Below are 11236 nucleotides of genomic sequence, written 5' to 3' on the forward strand. Positions count from 1 at the left end.
CTCCCAGACCAAAGTCCATTGAGAAAATGTGTTTTTATCTAACGGGGACACATGCAAGAAACTAGTCTAAAGGCTGTCTCATGTCGCAGTTTTTGTCATTTTGGATTAATCATAATTAAATATGTCTCATTTAAACTTGTTGTGGATCAGTGGAGCCAAGACTCCAGTGTGTTGTGATGTGAAGTCACAGATTTCCTCTGTGGACTTGTGTGAGTGAGTGGTGTACAAAGTAACACAAACTTCACTTTCCTGTCAGATATTATTAAAAGATCAAGAGATTAAGTGGCAAACCTATTCTTAAGATATCATAGATGTAGATGCTGGTGTAGATTTTATTATATCATCCTTTTGTTAAGTAGGTCAATCCTGTATTGTTTACCTTTATTTTTAATTATTTCCATCATTAGTTTTATGTGTCACTGCTCCTGTTTGGAAAACCCAAATACAGTGTTGAAAAGAGCCATGTTTTCAGTGAGGGCGAGCCTCCATGTCTCAGGCTGGTTGCTCAGGATGGCAGTGTGTGTGTGTGTAAGTGATTAAATGGCACTTCATAAAACCTCAATGATCCCTTTAGAACTTGTCATGAGCAGTACTGTGTCTGAAAGGACAGCTAAGACAGCAGAGTCTCTCCACCTTCACTCTTCACCTCGTCTGCAGACCTGGTGAAAAACACAGTGAACAAACATGTCAACAGTGTTTTTGAAATAAACACTCATGGGCTGTTAGAAAGAGTCATGCTTTCTACTGAGCTCCTCAGACAAGGAGAGAGAGGAGACAGAGACATATAAAGACAGAGGCAATGAGACAGACAGAGATATAAAGACAGAGGCAGAGACATAGAGAGCAGACAGAGACAGACATATAAAGACAGAGGATGAGACAGAGACAGAGACAGAGAGAGACTGAGACAGAGACATATAAAGACAGAGGCAATGAGACAGAGACAGAGACATATAAAGACAGACATACTGAGACAGAGATCAGTGGACAGAGAGGCAATGTGAGACAGAGACTGAGACAGAGACAGAGACATATAAAGACAGAGGCAATGAGACTGAGACAGAGACGAGTAAAGACAGAGAGAGATGAGACTGAGACAGAGACAGAGACATATAAAGACAGAGGCAATGAGACAGAGACAGAGACAAAGACAGAGGTAATGAGACTGAGACAGAGACAGAGACATATAAAGACAGAGGCAATGAGACAGAGACAGAGAGAGATAGAAGAGAGGCAATGAGACAATGAGACTGAGACAGAGATGCAGAGACATAGGCATAAAGACAGAGGCAATGAGACAGAGACAGAGACAGAGACATATAAAGACAGAGACAGAGGCAATGAGACAGAGACATATAAAGACAGGCAATGAGAGACAGAGACAGATATAAAGACAGAGGTAATGAGACAGAGACAGAGACGAGACAGAGACAGAGACAGACAGAGACAGAGACATATAAAGACAGAGGCAATGAGACAGAGACAGAGACATATAAAGACAGAGGCAATGAGACAGAGACAGAGAGAGAGAGACGCCGGGTGTTTTCCAGGAATGCTTTGACTCTGCTCAGCTGGAAACTCCCATTCTGCCCATATAAGGCCGGAGCCAGCCTTTCATTTCGGGGATCATGGAAAATGGGATCGCTGCTTTGGATAAACATTCTCTCTTCCAGGCTGCGATCGCTCCCACTGATAGTCTGTCACCCCTCCCCACCACCACCACCCCCTCCTCCTACACCACCTCCTTCAAGCTGGCTACATACATTCCCTTTTCTAGTCACAGTGAGGAGGCAGCAGCAGCAGCAGCGGAGGAGGACGACTTTATCTCACCCCGTCCTTCTCCCTCTGCTCTGGGCTCAACAAGTCCATATTAAGAAGAATCAGTTCTCTCTCACACATACACACACACACACACACACAAAAATCCACAGTCCCACAGTAGGTCATGTCTCACTGTCTGTCCCCAGGAAGTGTTGCCCTTCTGCACTCGTGTGTGTGTGTGTGTGTGGAACTCATCACTCTTCTTCCTGACCGCAGCTGCATTTCAGTGAAATAGTTGTGATAAGATATATATATATGTAGATACTAAAGTTCTATATATAAATATCTACGTGCACATGAGTTCAGATGTGTATGACACACATCATACAGTATCCAGTGAAACATACATGTCCTATATCACATGTATTAGTCAGATTTCAAGCACAGTTTCATAGTGCAAACGTGTGTAAAGCTCACTGATTGGTGGAATATTCTTTTCTAAAACAGCAGCAGAATGAAAATAATTTAAACAGCCTGAACACAGACGTGCACATAAAGTAAACTGAAATACTGGAGAAGAATCACACTAATGAACTATACTATACTACTAATAAAATATTTATTTTTATTTATATTTGTCAATTTGTATATTTTAATGACAAAAACCCCACTGTGGATTTATTGTATGAGAGTAAGTGGGTTAGGTTAGTAAGTATGACAGCTGCTGAACACACTGAGTATCTTCAGATTATGACAATGTGAATGATCATTATCATTATTATTATAATTATTATGATTATTATTATTATTATTATTATTAATAATAAAAGAACACCAACATATTTACATTTCTATTTCTTATTCTAAACCATGTAATAAAAACTATTAAAAAACGGTTTCATTAGGCTTACTGAGAGTTTACATATCTATGAATGTGTGTTTGTATGTACACAATTGTATGTACAGAGAGCAGCCAGAGAAAACTGTAAAAGACAAATAAATATATTTAAATAAGAGAAGTAAATATAGTAAAATGAATAGTATTGATAGAAAATCATCAATAAATCAAGTTATATAAGCTGATCTTAGAACGTGGATCAAGAACTGTTCACACGTGAAACATACAGAACATGATGGAAACAAACACAAACACTGTCAAAGCTCAAATGTCACAACATTTTGAATTTAATATCATCAACAATAGATGAGTGACGGAGAGTGTGTCACACTACAGTGTGTGTCTGTCTGTGTGTGTGTCTGTCTGTGTGTGTATGTTTAGACAGGCTGTGATAACAGTCAGAGCCATCTCTCCTGTTGAGCCAAACATTGCCAAATATGGTCGTCTTTCTGTTTCCCCATGGATCTGTAAATCACACACAGGAAGCCCTCTCCCCATTTTACCCCCATCTGCCTGACACACACACACACACACACACACACACACACACACACACACACACACACACACACACATTTATGCATGCACTCACACGGTAAGAAAGTAGAAGTAAAGATTCAAACAGAAACAAAATACATGAAACACATGAAAGTCACTGAAAAACTGGGGCTTATGATCAGTTACCAAAAATGGCAATGCACAACTGAAGAGTGAAATCAGAGCAGCTGCAGGAGTCCTGACATTAGGAGGGGGGGGCGGGACTTAGGAAGGTTTTATGATAGAAACATAGGAGTTTGGACTGACAGGAACCTATGACCATATCTATATTATATATTCAAAAACAGTGTTTTGTCAGCAGTAATCTGCATCTATACTAACACACCTGAAAATATATATCATGTTTTTTAATGCACAGTTGATTGTTGTGACTGATAAGAACCAATCGGGTCTTTGTTTCTGCTCATCCATACTGAAAATGCTGCCCTTCATCCCAGTTCCAAAGAAAATCATTTAAGGCCCCTGATGACACCTGTGATTGTTATTATCAGTTTAACGTGACCATGAAACTGCATTAAAAGAGTTTTCAAAGTTTAAGTGTCTTATAATTGTATTGCTTTGACTACTACTGTTTCCATGCAGGAGAACTTTCAAAATACTCAAAACACTGAGTGTGTCACCTGCTATCATCAAGTATGTGATCATGAAAAATATATGATCCCACATTCTGTAAGGACTGATATATTATATTATATTATATTATATTATATTGTGTGTATAAATACATTTCTTATGGTTACATCTTATTTCTAAGTAAGTAATTCAGTTTCTGAGGATGAATGTCAACTTTATAATATGGTAAATTAACTATTTTGATTGACATATGAAGGTATTGCACAAATGGAAGCCTGTAGTATTTCTCATTACCAAAGTATTACCTAAAAGTGGAAATGATCACAACACTGTAACCACTGTTGTGCCAGGAAATTATACTTGAAATAAGATGGTATTATTGTGATATTGTGATTGTATTAAAAAGATTATCGTGTTGTTACTGTAGAGCAAAGTGTTAGCGTGTGTTTAAAGTGTACGACAACACGAGGCTTTCAGCATCGTCAGAGCAGAGATCCTCTTCCTCTCCCTCCCTCACCCATGTGAAAGTGACCCTGGGAGTCGTGGTCTCTGGGTCCCAGCGGGGGACGTCAGTGACTGTGTGTGTGTTGAGGGTTATGTGAAAGTCCTCCTTAACCCACTGGCCCTGTGACGTTTGACTGCCCTGTAAATAAATACAGCATTTCCTCTTTATCGTGTTCATCGTTACCACGTGTGTCTCATGAGCTGGACGTTTGGGAAGAGGAGACACAGTCTCTGATAATTCATCACTGACGTTAACAAACAGTCACAGTACGAGAGACAAAAAGTCAACTTAAAACTACAGTATGTAACCTTAGTGATTGCTGATGTTGTTGTTCTGCCTTTGTTTGGTCTTAATGAACAGAAAACAAGGAATATTATGTGTATGGGAGCACGTGTGTGTATACAGCAGCAGCACAGGGGCGGGTGGGAACAACAGTTTTCAGTCATACCTGTTTATAGTAAAGTTAGAACTATACCAGCCCAACTTGACATTAACAGCGTGTGTGCGTGTGTGTGTGTGTGTGTGAGACTCTTACCTGCTTCTTGTCCTCTTTTCTGTCTTGGTGCTGGAGGACTCACACACACACACACACAGGCTCTGGGGGAACAGAGGAGTACAGTGAGCATGTGTGGACAGTCTTCACAGACAAACATCTTTCCCAGTCTGATGTATATAATATGTATATAATATGTATATAATATGTGTATGATATGTATATAATATGTATTGATATGTATATAATATGTATATGACATGTATATAACATGTATATAATAAGTATATAACATGTATATAACATGTATATAACATGTATATGACATGTATATAATATGTATATGATATATATATGACATGTATATAATATGTATATGACATGTATATAATATGTATATAATACATGTTGTTGTTTTAATAATGCCTTAGATGCTTAGATTTTCATGCACTGCATACAGATATAACAGATATATATCTAATTCATACTCTTAACCACATCACGACCCTTTAAACCATTCCCACAAGCCACAGACGGGCCGTAGGTTTTTTTTAAATGAAATAAACGAGTTGGGTATTTTCTTTAGCCTTCACCCAACATTCACAGATGTAAAACACAAAAAGCACCATGGCAGAGGTGATGGAAGATGTTTATGTTTTTAGGTGTGTTAGTCCATAAATTGGGTGGAGAATCAATATTTGAGGCTTGTGTTCTTGTTACATATTCCTTCTCTGTTTTTGTGGTTATACTGTGGATTTAAAGAAAATAACATGATTTCAAACTTGCTACTCAACACAATGACAACGTAGTCACAGTCTGTGTCTGAAAGATGCTGAAAAGTGGCCTCGTGAATGAAACAGTTAATGTTTTAGATGATGACGTGTGTGTGACTTCAAACGTGAGCTGCTCTATAAACCTGGACTGTAGCAGAGGTCAGAGTGCACATTTCTTCTGTCATGAGTGGACAAGAGTGGACATGAGTGGACATGTCTCACCTCTGCAAACACACTTCTGTGTCGTGTCTTGAGCTATTGTGTGTTGATGATTTGGTAAAAACACAACGACAAACTAATACACGTCTTTAGTGGCTGAGACTAGATCTGCAGGATTACATGACATTGTGACGTGTCCTGAAAACAACGTGACTTTACGAGGACATTTAAAGGAGACAAAGTCTCTGTGATCATACCTGTGGCGTCTCCTGCTGCAGGTGCTGCTTCATCCCTGCACTGATGGTGGATTCCTCTTCTCATCTTCTCCACTCGCCGCTCACTTGGTTTTCCTGGTGCTTGTTGACTTCAACCATCTGTCCCCTGTGAGACTATAGTTAGAGTAGGTGCTAACTTGTGCTGGAGCTGCTACACTTGTGTAGAACTTTAAAACTTCCTTACGTTCAAATCACACTGAAGTAACGTGTCTCATCAGTGTGAGACACTCTCTGGTCTTTGTGTGTGTGTCTCTCTCTTTTGAAGCAGATGGACTGCCAAGCCATGCATTCCTCTGTTACCTTGTATGGTCAGTGGGGGGAGGGCCTTACACCAGCGACTGGCCCCTCCAGACAGGACTGATTGGACGATGTCAGAGAAAGCACGAAGCCTGAACTAGTGACCTGTGGAGTCTGGGAAAGATGGAGGGAAGAGGAAGACAGAGGGATAAACAGAGAAGAGGAGGGACTGAAAAACCAGAGTGTGGATGGAAAGAAGACAGAGGAGTGGGGAGGGTCAAAAACCGTCTAATCAGGGACAGAGACTAATCTTTGACAGAGGTTATGTTATATGTTTGAGGTTATGTATGGAAGCACATAGGATCACTGTGTTTCACACGTTATCATACTTTTGTGTAAAAAAAATAGGAAGTAAAGGGAAAAGTAGTGAGTCCACAAACACTTGGAATCAATTTTACAGATATGTCAGGAACCAACTCTACTCCAGAAGAGTATTAATGCCACATGTAAAAAAAGAAGAAATCGAGATTAAAGTCAAAATGCTGACTATAATATCAGAATTCATGTTGTTTTATTATTTTTTCTTTCTTTTAATTTTGTTTTACTAAATGTGATTAATCATCCTGACATACATACATTAACAAAAGTATGTACATTTAAAATGTGTTTTACGATGACCTGGATGAATGAGAAGTGACACACACACGTGAATATACCTTTATACATGTGATGTCATCAGCAAAACATTTTCAAACTCAAACAAACATTACAATTCCTAATTGTGGGCCTAAAATTTGACAAAATCAATACTTTATCAAAATTATATACACACTAATCAAATCACACTATTCATCCATTCACACCCATTCACTCAAACATTCATACAGTGCATTATGTGCAGTGCATTTTCTGTCACTCGTGATTCTCACACTTCCAGCACAGACGTCAGGAGCAACGTGGGGTTAACTGTCTTAATCTGGGACCCAGGCAGTATACATATAGTACATGTATAGTATGTACATATACTATAGTATAGTATATATACATGTACATGTATATGTACATGTATATACATAGTAACGCCAGTTTAATAGCTTCCACATGGTGTTTCACGCTGCAGTTCACTCCCCTGCTTCATGCAGAAAAAGCCCAAATTTAGAAGAAATATGACGTCACACACATTTTTCTCAAGACTCAGGAAAATATTTCCCCAAAACACAGAGAGAAAGAGAGCGAGAGTGGGGAGTGAAATAACTGGGCCTCTGAATTGTTGCTTTAGGTTCATACACCTACCAACCACTTCATTATAACAGGTTTAATGTTGTATCTGATTGTAGTAGTACACACACACACACACACACACACACACACAGACTTTTATACCTTAGTGAGGACACCTCATACACATCATGTATTCCCTAAAACCAGGTCTTAACCCTGAAGACAAAATATCCAGACAAAGATAGGTTTGTGCATTTTTTGGACTTGACAAATATATGAATACACGCACACACACATGTTGTTTATCATACCATTACCTGTCCTGGCTGCATCCAGGAAACTCAGAGCCACAGTTACTGCTGCTGTACGGAATTGTCTTGTTCTACTTCACTCAAGCAGCAGAAGAAAGATCACAGTCTAAAAAGGAAAGCAAGTGTGAGGACGTATGTCATGCACACACTGTGACAGTGTTTGTACAAGTCTTCTCACTGCCAGAACAGGAACATTTCTCTGTGTGTGTGTGTGTGAGTGTGTGATGAGGCTCACACTACAGTAGATTTCTCATCTGAATCTAATGTGATTTGAACATTCCACTTCATGACAAATCATGACATTTCTTTGAGCTTGATGAACAGCTGAAAGTTAAAGTCAGAGTCATGTCTCAGTTAAATGTGTATGTTTAAATGCATGTTCATTTGAAGTGGCAGCTGCTTAAACGCAGGGTGGGAAATCATTTTCTGGAGCATTTTTTACTGTATCGCTTAAAATCCTCTTCACACCCCGATTGTAACCAATTAATGAAATCATTGTCACGGAAATGAAAAATGTCAGGCCTGTAAAAACACCATCCAACCACAATGAATGGCACAAATTAATTAATTGGATTGTGATGCATCAATCAAACTGCCATCTGTTGTTTTGTATTTGTATTTGTTGTTTTTCGGCATCACGTTGTCAGTATCCAAAAAAGCGTCACCGAAACGTACCAGAAGTTACCGATGTTGCGCAGTGCTCGTGAATCTGTGTTTGTTGCGCATTCCTGGGCTCTGGAGGCGGAGCTTCGGAGGGAAGTCTGAAGAAAGGGGCTTGGACTTTTGAATTCAAAATGTAGCCTGACCTGTTTTGAATCATGATTTGACTGATAACATGTTGAGGTTTTGCAGACCAGCCTTTGTGTGCTGTCAATCACTGGTGTCCTCAGTCCAGTCATAGAAGTGCAGGACTTGATCATGTGTTTTCCTCTAAACAGGAACATAATCTACAACTCAACACCATGTTCTATGGAATAAACGCTGAAACTAGTGATTGAGACATTAACTCTTGGACGATCTCATTAAATATTGACGTTGTAAATAAATTGGAAAATAGCCACATTTGTCCATAGACTGAAAGTGAGTTAAATTGACCTGAACCCTCTAGGGTGTGACTAGTCATGACCCATGGTCAAGACTCAAGTCTTCAGTTGTAGCCTGAGCTCGTCAAACTGCGTCCAGTTCACTCCAAAGTCAAATCTTTGTTTCAGCAGGAGCGACTGGATTATTCAGGCTCTGTCTGCTCTGCCTCTTGTGTCTTAATAAGGTAATGTTTGGACATGGTTCACTGTTTACAGCAACTGAAAAGACAAGACTATTAGTGATGGCAACCAAGCATGGACACACACACACACACACACACTTACATTACTCTGCTAAATGTACAAAAGGACTCTAAAGGACGTCTACACTTATAAATCTCTCAGAGCTTGAGCTTGAACCCTGTTCCCTCATATGGACATAGATCAAACTCACTAATCTGTACAAACCTAACTGTAACATGCAAAGATGAAAGCTTGTACTACTTCAAAGAATTTATAACAATGTATCACTAATGGAGAATATTATTTCTCCACATATTATTTTTAGAACAAAATAACAAGTGTATTATGTTGTAGTGGTGCTGGTACACCATCACTCTTAGACTTAGCCTTCTCTGACTGGAAAGTGAAGTTTGTAAACCGCTTATTCTTCCATAGAGATGTTGTATCCAGACACAGAGCACTTGTTGATCCACTGCTGCCTCCATCAGCAAGTCCAAATGTCTTCTTTTGTGACTTGGTGTTTGAAAATCTTCAGTCAGATTTCCTAAGTGACAGAAACTTACCAAATAAGGCCACAGGAGACCAGCAGCTCCTGTGTCACCGCACGTCTCTGTGGACTTTGGTGCAGGAGAGTGGAACTTCACTGTCTAACTGTGAGATAGAGCTACACATATATTCTTGAAGTGTCACAGATTTGTCTCACTCCGTGTTGGTTTTACTGACAGTAGGTCGGATCGTTCATGTATGAAAATAAACTGTTTCATTTGAAGGCTCACATTTGTGCTGTGTCATGTTTTGAGCAGCATTTTATTGTATTTGTTATAGCACAAGCTCAGTGAACACTTTATTGTCTACTTCCGTGTTGTATTTATTTTATTATTAGCCAGGACATCTTATCTTTAAAGGAAATAGTATGTTGTGCATGTTATGGACCACTGTCCTGTTCAATTTAGTGAATTTACTTTGTGAAGATGACTCGTGAGTTATTGTCTCAAGGAATATATCATTTAATGTTGGTATAAGGAGGAAAAAGTAAAGTGGATCATACACTCTAAGGAGCTTCTCACCATCACTATGGACGTCCTCTGTCCTCTCTGTCAGCTAACAGCAACAGGTAAACACCTGGGGCACTTTTTTACTACATTAACTACATTAACAGCACATACAAATGCTTTGATTTGTAACTTTTTCCACTCTAAACAGATTTACAGCTTAATGACTCCTTGCTATAGCACTTATCAAAGGAGTGAGGGGAACATGAACTGACGATAACTCGCCAAAGAAATTGACAGTGGAATAATAATGACTGACAGTGGAAAAAACAATGCAATTCCTCCAAATCTTGAACTTTGAACTAAGTTCTCAAACTATGGAGCTCATACCACAAATGGTACGCAAATGTTTCACGGAGGAAAACCAGAAATATTTGCTGTATATATATGGACAAGAAGGATTTCGAGCAGAGCATGAAATAACGTTAGTATCACATTTTCCTTTGCTCTAACTGAAGCATGTGAGGAAGAGGATGGTGAAGGAGCGGCTGCACACTCTCAGCTCCCAGTAGATGTGACGTCCTCAGAAGACGTTCCACCTCCACAGTGATGTTCTCTCTGACCTGCTTCTCAGCTCCCATATGTTCACTTATGTGAAGTCACGGCCACAGTTTTAACACTGATCATCACAACTCTAGTTTGACGTTGTCCTCGTCTCTCACACACACATTGACACATTTGTACAAAAGATGATTTTGTTCTCATAATATTTATATTATATTGTATTATAATATTATGGTATGTAGGCAGTGGTCAGAATGGTGGTGCCCTGAGAGCTCAATATTTTTAGGGGTAGCTTGAGGACCAAAGTTCTAAAGCATGTGTCGGGCCAGTTGAACCATGGGTGGTCATCATGCAAACAGGAAGTTGTAGGTTGTCAAACCTCTGACTTCCACTTGCTTGCTCTTTTCATTATCCAGCACACAGATGACACCAGGGCCGTCCACGATGTGCAGACAGAGTTTGAGGATCTTCAGAAACAGACTGTTTAGTGTCACAGGAAGTTCAGTGGGCAGTAAGAGGCTGTGGGCAATTTCACTCTGTTTACATTGACTGACAGCAGCAGGCTGTGGAGTTAGTGTGTATGTGTGTAAGACGCAGAGACTCTGTCTTGCTGCTCTCCAACTTGTCAAAGCAGGAAGAGCTGAGATTAGT

The 11236-nt window shown here is 39.5% G+C and overlaps 1 long non-coding RNA gene across 1 annotated transcript; it reads right to left on the reverse strand.

Moving 5' to 3' along the window:
- Positions 1–205: 205 nt before the first annotated feature.
- On the reverse strand, positions 206–6250 carry LOC122778184. The gene is made up of 3 exons (XR_006361403.1): positions 5978–6250; positions 4831–4892; positions 206–659 (listed from the first exon to the last, which is right to left on the reverse strand). It is a non-coding gene; the product is annotated as an uncharacterized LOC122778184 (long non-coding RNA).
- Between the last annotated feature and the right edge of the window lie 4986 nt (positions 6251–11236).

Source organism: Solea senegalensis, linkage group LG12 (genome assembly GCF_019176455.1).
Source record: "Solea senegalensis isolate Sse05_10M linkage group LG12, IFAPA_SoseM_1, whole genome shotgun sequence".
Taxonomy (NCBI): Eukaryota; Metazoa; Chordata; class Actinopteri; order Pleuronectiformes; family Soleidae; genus Solea; species Solea senegalensis.